This window comes from Colias eurytheme, chromosome 2 (assembly GCF_061535395.1).
Source record: "Colias eurytheme isolate Ceu_HAF_F1 chromosome 2, ilColEury1 Martin Lab GWU primary, whole genome shotgun sequence".
Taxonomy (NCBI): domain Eukaryota; kingdom Metazoa; phylum Arthropoda; class Insecta; order Lepidoptera; family Pieridae; genus Colias; species Colias eurytheme.
Window position 1 is genome coordinate 6,252,554 of NC_142981.1, and position 21,167 is coordinate 6,273,720.

The following is a 21,167-nucleotide window of genomic DNA, read 5'->3' on the forward strand; positions in this document are numbered from 1 at the left end:
TATGTGGTGGGGCATGAAATTGAATATATCGAGTCCTAGAAATATTTTAGCAGCTGACAAATTTTTGATTATTTTAATTAGTTTCCAAGGATGTGATTTACATTGAATTGTATTTAAGTCGATATCAATTGTCTAAGAAATCGATTGGATTTACAAATACCTAAAGTAATTGGGTATCAAATAAATATTTTACATAGGTATATACAATTTTCAATTAATGAATACCTATAGGTTAGTTATTACCAAACCTTCTCTACAAAATTAATACATACTAATAATACATAAGTATAATTAATACATATAATTTTCTTCATTTAAAGAAAACTAGCCTTGTTCACTGCAAGCTATTAATTTGACTTACATTTGTAATTAGCGCGAGCTGTTGTTGTTTTTAACCTCAGTTGACTAAATAATTCCTGTTTATGATGACACCTAATCCCCTATGAATTAATGCGAGTTCTGTGAACGGTAAAGGTGTTATTTCAGATCCATCAGTGCGGCTGTTAAACAGAAATAGCTGTAACACAAGTCGCATTCGATTTAAATACACAAATTTTTGAAAACGTATGTTTATTTAAGCTAAAGCATGTGCCCTGTACTGTTAGGCGGTAGAGCATTAATTCATGTGATTAATCCTAACTCTATTTATGATGTTTTCACGTTGAGTATATTATGATGAATATTTTTTTGACAATATTATGGAAATCTTTATATTTGCTCTACAATGAAAAGGATACTTATAAAGTGTGAACATAGGTTGTTCCTAGTGGCTTAGTTCATTAACTACCTAGCAAGGTGATAAGGTATAATCCAAATTGATTTATAGGTATTTTTATAGAAATAATTTTTTGATTAAGATGACTCTACATTTAAATTTCAAGAAGCGTATAAATTAAAAACAATTTGTTATTTTAATACCTATTTTTATATAGATAAGGTTACACAAATTTCTTCATGTATAATTACCAAATCAGATGGCAATGTTTATAAAGTACCTACTTAATTGTTGCTTTAAGTAAATATTTAGCCAAATTGTCCTTCAAATACAATAACAATACGTGCGTCCTTACATCAGCCATATAAACGGTCGGCGAGCTGGTGGCATGAGTAGCGGCCGGGCGTTGCGGACGCGTTCATAAATTTGAATATGGAAGTGAGTTCTAATGGCGTCGCTGTTTATTTTTACTGCACCCCCAAAGCTGTACGACCGAATGCGACGCCGAATTTATTTCCATGCATTTTAATATCTCCCTCTGAAAAGCTATCGCCATTTTCACGCGGTTTACGTTACATTCCTACACAGCCATAAACCGTAGATGATACATTGTGCGATGAAGCCGTAATGTCGATCGAGTATAATTACGCGGGCAGAAGGAACGCATATTGAAGCGGTAATAAGTGGGTGAGCGCTCGCGGCGTTCGCGTTTCATGTGATGTTATGAAGTGATTTTTGCGGTGGAATTCAGAGGCTGAAGTTGTCAAAATTAAGTTATTACATTTGGACAGTGATTGACGCGCAGTCGTGCGGGTATCCGGTGAGCGGATCGTGCACGAAGGCGCAATTCGCGTTGCGTCTCGTTCGCCGACCTGCGTCGCTCGCTGCTCTAGCGGGCTTCCCTCCGCATTGACATAGCTTAACGCCTTGTTACTGTTTACTCGCCTCGACCTCTAAAGGGTTATTGTCACCGCTTTCGCGACTACGTTTTTTTGTAGTATTGTCATTGTTGTCACATGTTCTTTGATAGATGTTTCCTTTTTCGATTGTTTTACTGTATTCAGAATGTTTAAAATATTAAAATAGTTTCATCAATAATAAAATAATCTTCTATTAGATTCTGAACCAGCTTTTCTTTTTAATTACCTAATTAATAATAGTACTTACCTAAAATATTACTGATGGGTTAATGAGTCACAAACACTGATTACTTCCAAATTAACTTTATTTCTAAGTAAAAATACCGGGAACACATACAGTATGCTATAATGTCACGGAGCAGAGAGAGACCATAGATTATGAACCGCAATGGAAGGCACGCAATTTAGAATAACACAGATAATAAATAAATTTACTTTAACAATTACTTAATTAAAGTAATGTTTTTTGTTGATTTTTTTTTGGAAATTGCTGATAAGTAGGATAGGTAGGTACATTTTCCATCTACTTATTACTTCTTTGATTAATAATAGTGACATTTTAATATGATAATAAAATTGACGTATGTATCCTCACACATCATAAATACAAAATATGTACAAATATGATGCATCTAACCTAATGCCTTTTTATAATGAATTTACACGAAGTACCTATGACATATATTATGACTATTTTCACGGAAAAATAATACACCAACTGTATATTATGATAAAAGCAAATGGTCGCGGTAAAATGTCTCCGGTTAACTTAGCTCATGAAATATAAAAGTGGCCAGGGGCACTCAACGGCCGGACGCTCATATTTTGTTATTTTGTTTATATCAAAAGTAATGGTTCTGCGGCGAATAATGCCCTGGACACTTTCATACGTTTTTTTTCCTTTTCACTCTCTATTATTTTCACTTAGGGAAATTTATGACTTTGAATTGACAGGTTTGTTCATTTATAAAGTACCTATTTATAGAGTGTTTTTATTCACCTGAGAATAATTGATATAGATAGACTGTTTTCACAGTTACAATTTAAAAGATATGTTATAAATGTAAAGTAATGGTAACTACATTGAAACGACACAAGTATCTTTTTTAGTATTGAAATGTATTGTTGATCTGAATAAGGCGACACTTCTACTCCATAATTAAATTTAAAATAAAACAAGTAAAGTTAACAATATACGACAGTAGTATATTTCCTTTTTTGTAACATGGCAGTATACGCTACTACATTGACATCGTAGCATAAATTTAGCTACCATAGCGAACATATTTATGCTATCATAAACAAGAAATACTAGACATCTTCACTATAACGTTGGAAAACGCTAGAGCTCGTTGGATTCGAGCGACTTCGGGCGATAGTGACGGTATTCCGCTTTAAAGTGTTGGTAATAGAGGTGAAGTCGGTGTATCTCGGAGCGCAACAGCTACAACGATGGCAGCGACCGGGGCCAGCAGAACCGTAGCGTTGTAATGGCGGCGTGCTGCGTGTCGCACGAAGTGTGGCTTGTGCTGCCGGCTCAAGGGGTCAGTTCGGCGCGGCAGCGGGGCGCGCGACGGCCGCGGCGACGGCGCTCTTCCGGGGAAGGCACTATCTCGGTGCGGTGGCGTGGGGCGCGCCACCCCCTCGTAAATAACGCGCGCTGGCGAGCCGGCGAAGCGCCCGTGCCAGATTCTCCAGCTAGAAACAGTTAAACGCTCATAATTTCGTGCTGGTTAAGCTTATCTTTGTCTCGTACACGAAATTTCCCTTTGCGACCCCTTCGCGCGTTTTCGTGGACATATTTTATTTGTTGCAGAGGAACGTACCGCCGCGTCCAGGGCCAAAGTTATAATTGTTGTCCGACATACCTACGGTTGCAGCTTCTGCATAAAGTTACTCGACGTTGGCATTGTTTGAATAACTACATCTGGTTAATGTTTCAAGTTTCAACTTAACCATTCAAACGAATTTTAATAAGATTTTAGAAGTAGGTACAGGAAAGTATAGTTTGATGTTACTTTAATACATGAATGAATAACCGAAAACGATTTTTATGTACATATCTATGAAAGGATTGAAACGAGTCCCTTTGCTTTCCTCTAAGTGAATAGAAAAGTGAAACTACTAACTATACCAACAATTGAAGATGTTTAGATAAGGCCGCGAAGTTACAAAGTTTTGTCACTTATACACGACGAACTTGTGTATAAGCCGTAGACGCAACTTTTCATGTAGATATACTGGAAAGGCATCGGAGTGGCATGCGATAGTGGCGCGGGCGGTGGGGGGTGGGGAGGGGTGTTAAGTCGGTATCATCCCGCCTTATCGCGGCGCGGTGGTTTCATAATAATTTTAATACGCGAGACGGGTTCCGCATACTTTTAAGCGATTCTCGCCTTCCAGGGATTCGAGTTGTCACCCCTTCTTCAATCTCCGCTTTCCTTTCGGAAAATACCCTCGAGGCTTTAGATTTATTTTGACGTTTTATATAGTTCCTGTTCAGCGGGAAAGGGAACTGTGGCTTTGCGATTTACACAAATTCACATCCTTTGCTTTGGTTTCGATAAGGACAGCGGAGGGATTCATTTTAATCGCGTGTTCGATATAAATGCAAGACACTTTTATTTGGTTTAGAAAAAAGTCAATCTACGCGTCGCGTTTATAGCAATCAACCATTCCCTAATGAATAATACGAGATCGGGCAATCCGCTAAAATGGATATAATAAATGACAGCCGTAATAGAGGTACTTGAGTGGAACATTAATAGAGAGGCAGGTAGGGTATGAAGGAGGTGGGAGGGGGAGGCTAACGAGCGTTTTTATCCAGGGCGGGAGGATGATGGATGAAGCCACTTCCGACCGCGATGTCGGCCGTCCGTGTTTATCAACATTAATATCAATGTCCCGTTGGAAATATTAAATAGGGCAGTTTTAGCATTCTAGGTTTTCGTCCGGTCCACCTGTTTTTTATTCATTAATACTTATACAATTATTATGGAAACTTTATACACGATATTCATTTTGCTATAAATTATAGTGTGTTCAGGGTAGATACCTAGCTACTGTAAGTCAATTATAACATTCTTTAATGGAGTTATTTCAACGACATTGTATTGTTATGCTGTAGATGGATAGTAAAATATTTTACAGAAAATAATGAGAATGTTCGAAAAGTTAAATTGCTATGCTCAGAATGCAGCTTCGATAATAGAGATAACAAAATATCTAGTGTTGCAGGGCTAATTATCCCAATAAAATAACTCTAATGATGACCGACAATCCGCTCGTCTATCATTATTCATTACCATGGCTGGGGTCGATCCCTATTCACTATTTTCATTAGACATATTTTCACTCAGAATATGAAGTCCTGTTTCTAGGTACTTTATTATTTTTTTGGCTTTACTTTTGCATTGAGTACAATGTTAAGTATTAAACTAGGATCAAAAGTGCTCAAATTGAAAAGTGCTCGCAAAATTAAATCATTTAGATTTTAGGTTTTAAATGGCAAGGACATCTTTTCTACAACCAACTTATAATTAAAAAAGAAACGCAATAAGCGTAGGTAATCAAACTTATGAATAATCTGATATTTTAAGTTCTCAAACAAGCAAATATTTTTGTGACTCTATCCTCTAGTCTCTACATAGCAAATGACGTACAAAAAGTTAAAATCAAATAACAAGTACTAACACTAGACAAGAGCCTCTCTCTTTCTGCATAGTTATCCTTTACTAGAAACATTCTCAGTCAGGTAAGAATTGATGAAGTACGATATAAATTGTTATACCGAGAATAGTCATATTAATAACATTACCGTCTAAGCCGATTCATATTACAATATATATTATAGCCTTACAAGTGCCTCGTTCCACTGCGGTGTATACTATTTATGGTAAGCCATCGCTAATATTATAAAATATATTCAATTACTTTTAAAATCGAAGTAAGAAATGGTGAAATATACAATGAAAATATTCAAATCACCTCATGCAAATAAGTACACGCTCACGACTAAAAGGAGTAAGTACTACATTTCAGTCGATGCGTGGAGTACCAGCGCCATAACTAATTACGGTATAAATCAAACTCCTAATCGGCAATACGATCTGTAATATATTCACTTAGAGGCGACTATTGCTTGCAATCTTGACGTAAGTTATAACAAACTTCGTTGGCGTCCGTCGCTAAATACTAACTGCTTAATTGAATTTATATCCACGTTCTCAAATGAATATGAGTGGAACGCTCTCTGTTTTATATTAATGATGGTGTATTAAGTATTCATTGTGCCTCCGTCGAACGGTGAGAACCTCGTAACATAAATTTTGCGTATTATTTACGTTGACAAGCGTTGCGTTATGAAATTATAATAACGTGATTGATATGCTGGGAGGCGCTCGTTCGCGACTCAAAGACGTGGTCATCGCAGTCCGCACGTTGACTTTCCTTGTAAACACGATGCGCAAAGTGTACGCACTGCCACGGTTCCCATGGACTAAGTGGCACATTGTAACTTTGAAGGACCTAGAAACACGCTCATAATATAACTTGCATACCATGAGTTATTGCTGTAGATGGTATCTTTATATGCGTCGTTCAACATACAAAATACAAATCTGATGTTCCAATAACCATAAATAATTAATTTGAAATTAGCATTGCATTTTGCAATTACGGGAAACAGGCTGTTAATCAATGTGTCCAATAGATTAATATTAAAAACACATCAATTATTTAGAGAGCTCAGTCAGGGTAATAACGAATCTATAGATATAAAAATATAAATGTATGGAGTGTTTTTGATACAGATATGCAGTATTAGAAAAATGAAGCAAAGTTAAAGTCATCAGATGCGCTAGTTTTGAACAAATTCGCGCGAGTCGAAATAAAGCGAGCCAATCAATATTAACACGCCGCAAACAGCGTAAATTGTTGCCTAATGCCATACACGCACACAACCGATACGTCCGTGAAATGAGACACGGTAGATAGCCAGGGTGTTCTTGTTTAGGAATATTATACATTTATTTTACAAAACACCTGATATTTTAACATATAGGTAAAGATAAACCGTATAAATGAGAGAGATGTAAATTGTAACAGCACGAACTTTAGATTGCTAATGTTATTTGGTGGTATTGCGTGCACTCATTTAAAAATAACTAGAGCAACCATTGCACGCAAAAATAAATTAAGATTTTTTTTATCTTGATTAGAAAAATATGCAACATACTGTATGTGTCACATTATTACATTTACACAAGAAGCTCACATAGACAAGTGAATCGTTTCTATGTGGACGCACGCACACTAGCCCCTGCGCCCGGCCTGTAATAACTCGGAACCACAATAAATCAATGTGATTAATGTCATTAAGCACTGTGTGCCGGCCTCTCTATATTCCGTCAATATGCACTGTTTTACGACATGCCGCGCCACGATAATTAGTCAGCTTTGTTAGGACCATCCATGAATGCTATTACATAAAAATTAGATCGATCAACTAATTATATCAACTTGCTACGCCGGTTTTGGTCGGGCGATTATCGCATTACTTTCTTTCTTTTCTTTAAATTATCACTGTACATTATACGCCCAAGACATGAGAAAAGCAAGAATCTTTTTTAAATTTACAATTTTTTTTTCAAAATTGGAGCACGAGACATAAATAAAGCAATAATTAAATACTGTAAATGTGACACCTTGGAAGATCAAAGGCACAACATAGCATTCATAAACACTACGCCCACGCAAAAATGATCTCTGCTATATCTCAAACTAATTTCTGAATTCGCAGCCGGTACGTTAAGATTGACAACGTTGACCAGTTATTGGTCAGAATCGAGAGTCGCATGTTTATCATACGTCTGTTTGATTGATGTCTCGTAATTACAACGATTAGAACTCGCAAATCATGAGAACATCGGGGACAGGCTGACTCAGTTGACGTTCTTATCATCGCTTTTGATCTGAATTGTTGGATCGCGGTTGTGTTCTGGAACAACCGGCCAGTTTCATACTTTATTTCATCTCTCGTTCACAGTGAATGCTTCATGCACGAGGCGTAGTTACAACGTTACGAATGTATTGAGTATCGATTCCGTGGCCCATTTAGATCGCTGATACGTACCAGCTTGACGGACAGGACCGGCGCGTCAACTATGTTCACGTTAAAGGAATGTTTAGACCTATTGCATTTATGTGCAATTGTATATTACCTATGTACAAATTAAAGGGTGTTAACGAATAGAAGAATTATAAAAACAACAACAAACATATATACATATGTATATATATGTTATTATTACTAACATATTATACTATTCTCTTATCTCTTGAAGCTAAGTGGAGCTTATTAGTAAATTCAAGTTCATAAACATACCTTATTTTGCATTTTAACTATAATAAGATATTCAGTAGTTTCATGGTACGCATTTGTAACTCATTACTCAAGTAGCTTAGACTAACTCCTAATTAAAAATGAAGTAGTCTATAAACGGATTCCACATATGAATTAGTATAGATCACGTCTAATTCTCGCGTCCTAAGGGAGCCGTCTGTTGGCCATTGTGGTGGTCGCATGGATGCCGATGACCATTTCGGTTGCACGCCTGCGCTACGAGGTTCGCAATCAAATAAATATTTCGGCACAATTAAGAAAACCCCAGAGTGTAGCACTCGTGACATCGAGGAAACGATAAGCTATGGAGTATCCCTTGATTAGATTTTAACTAAACTGAGGTTTGTAGTTAAAAGGATATGAAAATATTATGAATAATATTTAAAGCTATATTTTTATGTAATGACAGTAAAAAAACCTGAAAATTGTTAGAAATAATTGGCATTGATAAAGCATGCTGTGAACGGGTAAAAATGAAGAAACGATACAAATTGTTACGCATTTATATCATTTTAAAAAATTATGTTTTCAGTTTTTACATATAATAAAATTTAATATTATAATTATGTTAAGAAGGAACTGAATAAATCTTGAAAATATAAGAAATTTTAAGTTTAAAATGACAGTTGGTGTAAAAAGTATTATCTTTAAGAAAACTACTTACATATTACGACACACGACATACTTGTAAAGCAATTTCTATGAATAATAATTAATTAATTTACAGTAAAATGAAGCCCTTGTTCATAAATTTATAGAAAAATTTGTAGAAAAAAGAGTGGGGCGCCAAAAGTCGTCTCTACGTATGGCTGTGTGCTTGCATTTCGTTCTGCCCACATCCGCTGAAGTATTTTGTTTATTGCTAATGCGATTTTATTTTTTATTGTTTTTTATTTATCTTTATTCAGCGATTGCGGTTTATTGTATTAAAATAAATAAGAATTCTTGACTTTTTAATTTTATTCTTGAGAGAGTACAAGACAACGCCGCGAGGAGAGAAAGAAATAAATTTTAATAAGCGTTTCTTTTTTAAGGCGTGATTCTTCAGTTAAAAGCGATTTATTTTTTATATAAGCTTGAAGATAACCCGTATTCATTAGAGATCGGCTGGAAAGGTACAAAATAAAAACAAAACGTGGGCAAGTTGGTATTGTCGCTGAGTTATTGTCGTTAATCAACCCCACTCCCTACGCGGTGATTGGTTCTACGTTCTCTCTCAATGCCCATTGTTGTCTAATTAGCATTTTGTTTAATTATAACGGCCATTTTTATTAAGCATTCCATAACAGAGCCGCGCTATGATACTTTTAAGTATTTGCGATGATAACAATTGTTTCAATGTAACAACTTTTTCCTTATGTTTGCAGTAAAAACGTTTACTGGCAATGATATAGAAATATGTGTCATAAGCGAGTTGCTATTTATTTATGTTACTATGTGAGTCGTGCGTGCTCAATTCATTTGAATTCAATGAGCGATCACAGGTAGGTTATTACTTGGGACGCTTACAAACGTGTATCTATGTTGTAGCATCAATTTCCCATATTAGGTTAGTAATAAACTTATTTATATCTCATATGTCGCCTGGGTTAACCACATTTGCAATGTTGGCTGTTATTTACCTAATATAACGAAATATTGAAGATCTCTTTAGACTATCGAAACCAAACAAGCGACTAATCATGTCGAAGATAGCGGAAGTACATAAATTATGTTTATCGATCGATCATCACCGGACTATAGTGACATAGACACGAGATTTACTGCCTTCACTGTCAGCGCCGTAAACTAGATCTCCATAAAAAGGAACATTTCCTATTTAAAATTTATATCAAAGACAATGGTTGACAAAAACTCGGCGCCCGCTCGCGATGCCAACGGGCCGAGCTCCACGGCGCCAACTGCCAAATCTCTATCGGCCTCGCGTAAATTACGCCTTTTTACCTGAATTCCTGTTTTGACATATTTAAGGCATTAGTAATAATTATGAGTGCTGCGCTCACTGGGTAAGTGTGCGTCAGTAAGTTTTGACACTATCTTAATGACGAGCTTCGAGTGACAATAAATATTGAAACGTTATCGGTCCCTATTCAAGCTCATGTCACTCGAGCTAGTATTCTAAAATAGACCTCCGGAATTGGTGCTTCTGCTAGGTCTAATCTTGGAAACGTATTGAATGATTACATTACGGAATAAATTCAAGAGAAATATTCACCGAGATGGTACAGTTAGTTGATTGAACGTAGGTGATCGGAAATATTGGGGTGAACGCGAAGGTCAAAAGGGGTCGCGCACATCTGCTGCAGTTGTCCTCCTACGCAGCGCAGTTATATTAACAAGTTGAATAGTTTTAATTGTAACGCGATATACACCTATTTGTCAGTGTCAATTCCAAAGTTTATTTCTCACTTCTTCTAATTGCATTATTTGAAGGTTTTCTTTACTTACTTATCAATTTTCAAATTACCTACTCTACAAATTCGAAAATTGTGGGACAGGTGTTATTACGACTGATGTGATAAAAATGCATTCAGCGTACGGCATAATTAATATGCCGCGCATTGAACATTGCGGTAGCTGCGAAAAAACGAATAAAAAAAAATATAACAAAATATCCGCTATCCGAAAAACCGATCATGTGTTTCGGGTGGTATGAATAAATCAGATATAGCGACGCGACTGGCGTAGGCGCCTGGGGAGCGAGCGGAAAAACTCTCCCAGCCGAGGTATAAAACCTTTTCAAAGAGTCAACTGAAAGAGTCACGCGTAAATATTATGGGTTTACGATGTCTCATTCAGTCATTAGGGCACCTTTTGTTTATAACCGTTCGTAGAGTTGACACGGCCAGATAACATCGCTCTCAGATACTCGCCACATTATTTATGTGAATTTTTCAAAATTGATACTATTGGGTTGAAACAAAACTAGCATAATTTATTGCGAGTGTAGTGAACAGGGATATGTAATAAAGATAACTTGGACTTCCTTTCAAAAGAAATACTTTTAGCTAGTAATACGTGTCAGACACATATATCATTTACGTATAATAGGACACATTTTTATTTCTTATTAGTTAAATTTTAGTAAAATAACTTTTACTTTACCTTCGTGCATAAGCATTATTTCAATAAGATTTATTTGTAGGTAATATAAGATCCAGTTACGCTTGTAGATGAATTAATAAATATCAGCTGTAGATACAATTTTTTTTTTAACATTGTGCCTAAGTTTGGTTTGACTATCATACGCTTATATAGGATTGGGAGCTTGAAAAATTGAATTATAAAACTAAACATCCGAAAGCTATATAGACCATCATCGGAAATAAAATTTATACCCCTTAATAGGCTTTAGACAAGGGTGGATGAAATACGGTTAATGATAAATCCACAAATGAGATTTGCTGGACGTCTGGCCACTCAAATGCCATTGTTATTGGACACTCACCTTATATTTAAGCAGCTATATTAAACGTAGGGATGTTCACTTTTCTGAATTACCTTTATTTGTATTGCTGTAGTAGGTTGATCGTGTAAGGTATATGAAATATTTTCTTTATACCAATTTATCTTACTTTTTTATTACGTGCGAAATTTAAGTGTCTTCAAAATTGTTGGAAACTGACTGAGAAAATAAGTTTGTACTTTAATTTGCTTTCATAGTTAGGTAGAATCTAATATTGTGATATGGTAATTGGTAACATAGTTCTGTCGTTTCTTGATTAGCGCATAAGATGCTGTAGACTTGAGACAGGATGGATTTGGAGGACAATTTATAAATTCTGGTCTTTGGTGTATTCCAAATACATAGGTGACATCTGTGTACTGTTCTCGTATATTTGGCATGCTTTCGTTCACAAATTCATACATTTTTTTTCGTGTTTGCCATAAAGCAACAATTAGATCATCCTGTAAATCATAGATAGTGTAGGTGGTGATGTTACAGATGGACGCGGGTCAGCAGCTGCGCGGTAATTAAGAGGTGGCTGGAAGTGGCATGCGCCGGCGCACAATGCGGTTCAATTGAATGAGAATAATCTTTGCACCCACGCTTCCTTTGTGCGTGGGTGGACCGCTGACCATTCGGTACGTGATCGGTAAGTAACTCTACTTTGTTAAACGTATTGTTGAGTATTTTTCGGATCATTTAAGTGATTTTTGGTACATCACAAACACACATTTTATAGATATCGTAGACAGCGTCAATATTTTTCATATTACATATACCTACCTATTTTGAAAATAGGTATATTTTGTTTTGATGCAATCTTTTAGTTTTCCAAATGTTGCTCCTATCATTAATATCAGTTTGCGTAGCAAACTAGAAGCAAAGAAAAAATGCTATAATTGCTCTAGAATTAAGAAAAAATAACATAACTTAATTTTGCTTTGATAAAGTTACTTACAGCACTATTTCATAAGGCTTATCGGTAAAATTTAAAACTAAATAATATTTGGAAAGTAGAGCATCTTTCCAATATAATGCTTCATGTACACAAAGCAAATTATTATTGTAAAATTGCCTTAATGATAAATTGGTGGCCGTTTCTAATGGCAGTGGGGTAAGCATCGGGATGACCCGCACTAGTCATAACGTCCTTCAAACACAATGACACTCTCTCTATGATTTATGTCTTAATAGAACATTCCGTTATAGGCTTTTATGACATTTCTCTTTGTCATAATTCAGGTAATAAACATTTTATTTTATGTACGGAAATAATTTTGCAGAGACGTTTTGTCTGTATTGCTCTGTTAAATTAGGAGTTTGATTTGATGATATCATTTTTATCAACGCTTTTGCTCAAGTTTAAAACTAGATGAGAATGTATTGTAGTCATAATGTTTCATTTGGTGACAACTCTACATATTTAAAATTGTTTTTAATTTTAAACATTATGAGGCCACTGCAGTGTTAGTATCACAAATGCTCGTATGACCTAATTATTAATAATAATTGATTATATACGCTTATTTTAAAGTCACCAGTACCATAATTAAGTATATTTTCTGTAGGTACTGATAACAATTTGCATCATCGATATTTTGAGATGTAACCGCATCTTCTTTATTCATAGTTTCAATATAAAGCTAGAATGCAATATATTTCTTTACCGCATATAAAGTAAGACGTATTCTCAATAAAAACAATAGCAGGTAGGCACAACAGCGGTGCATTATGTCATGGATGATGGAACGTCGCAACCATTGTCAATACGAGTTGTAAAGAAAACTAATAGAGATTTCCTTCCTACAACGTTACGACTGTTTTACCGTTTTATGCGATATCAGCGGTGCGCAACCTTTGCTTTCATGTTTTTTGTATAAAATAAACTTCATAGTGGTATGTTCTCGTATAACAAATTGCTTAGGTAGGTTTAAAAAGTAATAATAATTCTCACAGGTTTTGAAATGGTTAAAGATACGCAATTAAAAAAAAATTCTATCAATTTAAATGAATCACGAACAAGAGAATAATATGTAATGCGCTTTTAGTATCTACATAACTGCAACCTTCTGTAATATAAATCGGGGCCATATGCATTACAGTAATTTTGTCGTTCTCGTGAAATATTCTTCCTGTGTTACACGAGCTCCTTTAATTAAGGGCAATTAATATAGATTAAAAGATACCCATAAGCTTTAAAAGGCTGATGAAATTACGTTAATCTAAAATTAGAATATTAAAAAAATATATTGAAAAAAAATGTGTTGAACGCCTGAAACCGCCGTAGGCGTATGGGGTTGTCGTCGAACTATTGATATCAATACGAGGGAGGACTTTAATATTACAGTTATTTATTGTAAATCGTTTTCCTTCCCCATTGTGATAAAATAATGCTGGTCGTGAACGATTCCTATCTGTCTTACCTGTTGAGATTGAAATCATATCTAATATTAGTATATTGCGGAGGCTATGTGGTTGATATAGAAAATTTATTGTTACAAATTGCAATGTTTTTTTATGTAGGTATCTTTTTTTCAATTAAATTTTATAAAAGGTACGTAAAACCAACTTTAGAATAGGTATCATTATTGTACAATTTATTCGGTGCGCTGTTTTAAGTTTGTAAAGATATTAATTCAATTTACACAAATTCAATATATTATTGAATTTGTGTAAATTGCACTACAGTTCTTTTACAATCTTATAAAAATTAAACGGATATACTGTACTAATAAATTTTCATATTCAAATATTGTAGCGACGTATAGAGACAGTGAACAGACGTTGAAAGCGATAATACAAACGCTAGGGGACGATGTTTGTCCGCTGCGGTATGAATAAAGATATTCCCGTTATTTGTAGTACAGATGTCATGTAATTTCATTGTGTCGCAAAATATTTAGTGTAAACAAACGGGGAGATTCCGCGGGGACTTGATAAAATCTCCCAGTTCCGATGCATTTCACGTATCCACCGCCTAATAAAGGTATTTTATAGAGTCACAAAAGATTTTCCTTAGTAATGATGGAATTATTCCCAATATTGTGGCAATATAAAAGAGATTAGCCGCTTTCAACGCGAAATAATATTTAAGCAATAAAAATAGGGGAGTATTTCATCTTTGCATTACTTTAATAATTAATATTATTTGCTCTAGGAAACGCAATTTATAGTTTCTGTTCAATGTCAAAGCGAGGTTTATGAAATAAAAATATAAGAAAGAATATATTTTTATAAGCTAACTTTTATTTTAAAAATCATATTTGAATATTACCATTTTACTGAAAGGATTTTGAAGTTCAGTGTAGATTGTTTAAATTTTCAACTAATTAACATTGCAATAAAATTTGTTGCCTTTGTATTTGGAATTTATGTATGTTGGGTAATGCGAAAGATCGTTATCTACTCGATAAAAAGTTATTCATGCGCTCATTTTTATAAAACAGTTATTTGTAAAATCTCCAAGTCGTTCTTTAAAAAATCATTGAACATCGGCACGTTATCGTAATAAAATCATGTCAGTCATAGGGAATCGCGACAAACCCGATGAACATGAGCCCTCCATTAAATGATAATCCCTCCAATTTATCGACAGAGCAAAAAATATACAGCATTGTGTCGCGAGTTGTCGAACATGAAAATTATTTTATATAAACACATTGAATATTCTCGGGTCGCGACCTCCCCGCCGCTGGCAGATTATTCCCGATCTTCCCTTGTTGTCATCCCTTGACATATTTTTTAAAATGGGGCGACCGGTAATGGAATAATAATTTACTGGAATTTACTTTTCGGTCATCGTTGAATCAAAACCTAAAGGGGTGTGAACATATCGCTCGTTGTTAGACGTTTCTCATTGTCCTGAAATCGACCAATACTGTGTAATCAACGGCCGAACGGAATGAAATGGAGTTCCTCACTTATTTGTCGCATGTTTGACAGCAATAACAGGGTTCACCACGCATTAGAGTCACCATATGTCGGTCATATCAAATTTATTTCTATTATTTTATTGGATTGCCCGCCGATGATTGCCTTCATTACCTTTATTGATTGTCACAGAGAATTCAAATTTATGGTCACCGATAGCTAGATGACCATAACGAAGTGTATTAAGTAATAAAAGTAATAAATTGGATGCACGCTATCGTTCAATATTACATTTACTATTCTGCATGTATTTAATAGAATACGTATTGAAAATAATATACTAATAAAAATGTAAAAAGTAGTTCCATTCGAAATGCGGTGATTAGTGATGTATGTAACTGTATTAAAAGCAGCGGGACAATAGCAGTATCAGTGGAATGGGCTTAGAATCATCCATTTAAATAGCGATTTTAAATAAATACTGCGCAGATAATAGGAACAATGTAATATTTTGTCAACTGCCGACTCCGGCCCGCGGAGAGTGCACAACTGCGTGAAGCGGAAAATCCTCGGGACATTCGAGGACATTTTTTGTGGGTTAATATCCGCACGACATTGTCAACCGGCTATTTAATACATCATGTAACACAATACTTTAAATACGACTAGATTTGTGCAAAATTTGAAATTATTACGCTCTGTGAATTTCTATTAATCTACGAGATTAATGTGTCCCTTTGGTGACATCTCATTTTAAGTTAATCTTTGGTATTTACATTTTTTTGCAAAGTACCTGGAAAAGACTTTGAAATTAAGTAATAGATTGCGTATCATTGTTTTTATAGAGCTTGTCCATAGAGAAATAGCCTCCTCCTGCCAGTTAATATTTGATATGCTATATGTAATGCTCATTGCTCTACATGGTAAATATGAATTCAAATTAAAGGTAAATTCTTACGAAATGCTTAGAAAAACAATGTCTAAATTTATATATCAATTCACATTTGAATTAAACATTCCTATCATTAAAAATGTTGGTATCATAAAATTTAAATAAAAATCAAAGGCAACTTAATAGGTGCACCATTCACTGATTTAATTTTACAAAACTCATAAAACGTTCAACCCTCTCGCATTTGCGGCATCAAACTCAATGGCTTTTCTGAACTCCGACGCCAGTAATTCACTATTGAGCCGCAATAAAACAAGATATGACAAAAATATCGGGTTTCATAAAGCTTTGGTTTCGTGACATATAATATTATATTTAAGCCATATTACTATTATGCTTTTTGTTTGTCACCGCTCGGAGTTGGAGCCTTATGTCGTCATATGCATCGATTCACATTAGGTGATTTTTTTAAGAAGATATGAAAATTTTATTATTGGTTGATAATATTAAACAGGATTTTTCAATGATACGAATGGTCTGGAAATTGTAACCATTAAATTATAATATGAACTAATGTTATATATATATATTAAGTTACTTTAAAAATTACAGTTAAGGTATTATTTCCTTTAAAACTTACACAGAATTCTGTGTACTTTTCGATCCAATTAAAATGTAAATTGCACGCCTCATAAGCGAAGCGTTGAGGTGGGTACTACTGTCACTTCGCGCAAAACATCTGATTTTTCAAACTTAAAATGTCTTTATGTATCATACATTGCACTTGTAAGATAATACATACGTCACACATATTAAGAAAAAACACTATTTTTAACGTTCATGATATTTTTGATGTCATTTTTGTTATTTAAACTAGTTAAAAAACAGTTTAAAAAAGTTCTGTCTTGGACGTCCGTGTGTCTGTATGTGCGGATCCTTTTTCTTGTTAACACGATAGCGACCGAAATACTTTACTAATCGAGTCTTTTTTTTTCTCTTACGCTTGAGTATGCTCAGGAATAGAACCCTTTCATTTTTCAGGGTCTGATTCGATGTGGTTTAATTGTTATTAAATAAACAAAAATAATAATTAATAAATATTTATTAAAAAAAAATTATGAGGCGTGCACTTTTGGATTTTCCAAATTATTTTATTTTGTATCCGCAAAAAATTAAATAGGTACAGAAAAAAATCGCGGTGTGTAAATGGATTCATGTTTTTAATTGGATCTGAGAAAATATTGTTGAAGAGAGCTTTGCTTCAATGGAAAGGAAATAATTCAACAATTAAGTATAAGAATTAGTGCCCTTGACAATGGCGACAACTTTTTATGGATGAATAAAGTATGGATGTATGAAAGAAATCGTTTACATAGGGGTCTCATATAATATGGCTTTATTATTCATAATTTTTGCTTTTATGTGGTACATAATTTTTGTTCTTGTCCATTACAAAACAAAACTTTCAATCATACCCAACGAGACTCATATTTCTCTTGATTGTTATCTTAAATGCGTTCAGTTCGGTCCATTTAATTAAATAAATAAATATATTTAAAGCCACATAGAAATTAAGTAACAATTTAAGTTACGTCATTACAATTAAATAATTCGCGTTCGATTAAGTGTAGCTGATAAATTTTCATTACTTCTTTAATTTCGTGAAAAGGAAAATGTGTCGTTAAATTAAATTTAAATTTACTACTTTTTTATACATACTTTTGGAAAGAACATATCCGGTAATGAAAATTTTCAGGTTACACTAAAGTTTTACGATACGATATTTTATATGGAAGTACTTATTGAGTTTAAAGCGTAATACAATATAGGTTTGATAGTTAGACATAAACGAATAAAATACGAACAAAAATATATTTTTTCATTTCATCTAGAGACTTTTTTTTTTGTTTTGTAAACGATATTTATGTAGAGAAAGTTGTTGCGTATAATTGTGAAATTTTATTTTTAGAAAAGGGCATCACGGGGGTATTCATGGTTTCAAAATTAAACAAACAATACAAGCTTTAATTTGCTCAATCCAAATAATGGATTCTGATGGAATTACTGGAAATTAGAATAATACTAGATATAGTTACATACGTACTTTTAAATTGCGTAGGTATCTGGTATAGGTACATAAACCTCTCCAAACAAAGTTTCAGCGAGCGTGCAGAAATAGAGATAGGTACCTGATAATAGTATTGCATGAGACAGATGTATTTCTTACGTGTTTTCACTTTTTTATTTGAGGTGATAAGCCGCCTGTGTTCTACCAACTTTTTTATGTCCACTCCAGAGTTCGCACCTAGGACCTCTTCGTTATCCGGTGCTTGACGATGTTGTTTCGGGCCAAAACATGCTCAATTCACACCTATATAAGAATTAATACCTTGGAACAAGTTATATTAATTGTATCTTTAAAGGCTGATAAATTTCAGTATCATTATTAAATAATAAATTGCTATGAAAGTCTGTCAATGTAATTTATCAGCGATCGTTAGTTAATTATCGGGATCGAAATGAAAAGGGCAATCTATTGGAGGGCAATTAAATTCTCGCATGCCTCAGTCACTTATGTCAAAGCGGAGATATTGCAGTGGCTTGTTAGTTAGCTTCTTACAACTTGTTATAACGTTGTTGTAAACACGCGTGACGGCCCGGTATCACGTCATCGCGCACGCGATTCTCCCGCCCAATGAATGCATCCTACCTATAATAATAAATCTGCCATCTGACTCTCACTCACCAACATAATTTTACAACTTAAATGCTGTGGCTTGTCCATACAAGCGGTGATATCTTTATTCACATTGTGCACTTAGTGATTAAATCATCAGCCCTGCAATCCATCTCTGATTATAGGTTATGAATAATTAACTGTACACAAGATGGCATGATAATGAATCGTTATTACTATATGTTTTTTATCGTGTAATTTATGTGTGTGGGCCGGCTCAATATAATATACCTCTGCATCAAGAGCTGCAATTATTTTATAAACTGTAGATAATGTACAAACTACAAAGCAATGTCTTTCTTTTATATACATACAACATTTCAAATAAACTATTTACCTATATTTATGTTAAGAGTAGTACCACATTCTTTTTCTCAAAATAATCATAGATCTAAGACCTAAGTAAAAAAAAGTGATAACTTTTAATGGCACGTTATGGGCACGTTACATTGGGGCATGGTGATGATCTAGCAATATAGGGTATCCCATTAAACCATATTATGCAAATCAAATTTTAGGGAGAATGGAGATAAGTATGAACACCAATAAGTAATATTAGTGACAAATGTCCTGTGATCAGTCCATACGAAGTCAATGTAGGTGAAGTTGCGTGCAGAGGCTGCGTGCGGCGGGCACATTCGCCTCCGCGCCTCACATCGCCACCCTAATTAATATAAGATCTCAATTAAATTGCGACACATAACGAGGACGGAATTTTTATTTAAATAACTACACTGTACCGGCATCTTTAACATAATACACGCTTACATAGAACAGGTGCAATTTAGAAAACGGCAGCATATCTAGTCTTTTTATAATGACAAAACGCGCATAATTAGCAATGATAAATAATGCAAAAATAATTCGCTTCAAACATGTCGTTTATAGAAAATGTTAAATGTGAAAAAATAATTAATGGATTTTTTAAATTTCTTACGGTTTTGCAAATTATGAGAGAGATCCTTATCAAATTGTTGTCGATACACATACATTTCCTACTACCGGGTGGGCTATAAATTATTCCAGTTTAGTAAAGGCCTTGCAACTTGAGATAAAGATTATCAATATTAAAATAGTGTCTGGTGTAAAAGGTCCGTGTTTATTGTTATTCCTTTAAAGCATTTTGTCGTATTGCTTTCATTCCTCCAATATTGTTGACATCTCTAGAAGCCCACATAATAGAGTCGAAGTTGATAATTCAGAAATAAATACCTCGGATCTTTCTGTAAAAATCTATTTCTGTATTAATCAATAAATTTTTTCATTATGTTGTCTTCATTGTTCAAACTGTTGGCATACTAAAATTCTGAAAAGTTTATTCACTTTGATGAATATTCTACCTTTTCACTTCGCTCTATTTCATATTTTTTGTTGTATGTTTTACAGAATACCTATTAAACTTCATACGATATACTGATAAACAGTAGCATCGATATTCATTGTTTATAATATATTGTGTGTAAGTGTAAGTGAAATAATTACCATGAAAGTTTCGAACTACTAATTCTGCATAAATAATTTACACTGATTTATAGTGAGCTTTAACTACACCCCTTTAAACTGGCCGACAGGATACAAAGCACTTAGTCACCAGACTCTGAAATTCTTTAGATTATGATACCTCATTCGATATAAAAACGAACATAACACATTAATTTCCAACGCCGCTTAATTGACATTCGTTTATTATGACTAAACAAATAAAGTATCTGAAGTTGAAGTTATAAATGGCCACTTTTTCCTTTAATGGTATCCAAAGTTACTATATTCGGGATATAAGGTCTTGACCAAGTTTTGAATCGTAATATTTTGGGTTCAGATTACCGTGCTGATAAAACTTCATCTCACCTTTTACCAGTGCCGAACTTAAAGTGAGAATATTATTGTTATTATTCTACTCGAGGTTGATTCATTGATGACATTTGTATCAATTACATATATTACATACATTGCTTAATTATTTTGTTGTTTGCGTAAAGGTAAAATATAATTCGTTTGTTATTCACCAACTTAAATAAAACCATAAAATTTTATTAAGATCATTCCGCATCCAATATCTCGTTAAGTGACATTTATAAAAATTTAAAAATATGTGGTAATAATTTTGATAACTTGATTAATGATCTTTAAAAGTTTATCTTTTGCATCTGCATTTAATTCTGGAAAATATAATGTTTAATTA

General features: G+C 34.1%; 1 long non-coding RNA gene across 9 annotated transcripts in view; it reads left to right on the forward strand.

Annotated features, from left to right (window-relative positions):
• The window catches only part of LOC149910388 (uncharacterized), a 176,551-nt gene that overhangs the window by 2,064 nt on the left and 153,320 nt on the right, over positions 1 to 21,167 (forward strand). For 6 of the 9 annotated variants that reach the window (XR_016457828.1, XR_016457824.1, XR_016457831.1 and 3 more), the window contains exon 2: positions 11,985 to 12,135. This is a non-coding gene — a long non-coding RNA (uncharacterized LOC149910388). The remainder of the gene's footprint in view (positions 1 to 11,984; positions 12,136 to 21,167) is intronic. The other 3 variants (XR_016457830.1, XR_016457829.1, XR_016457836.1) reach the window with 1 other exon arrangement.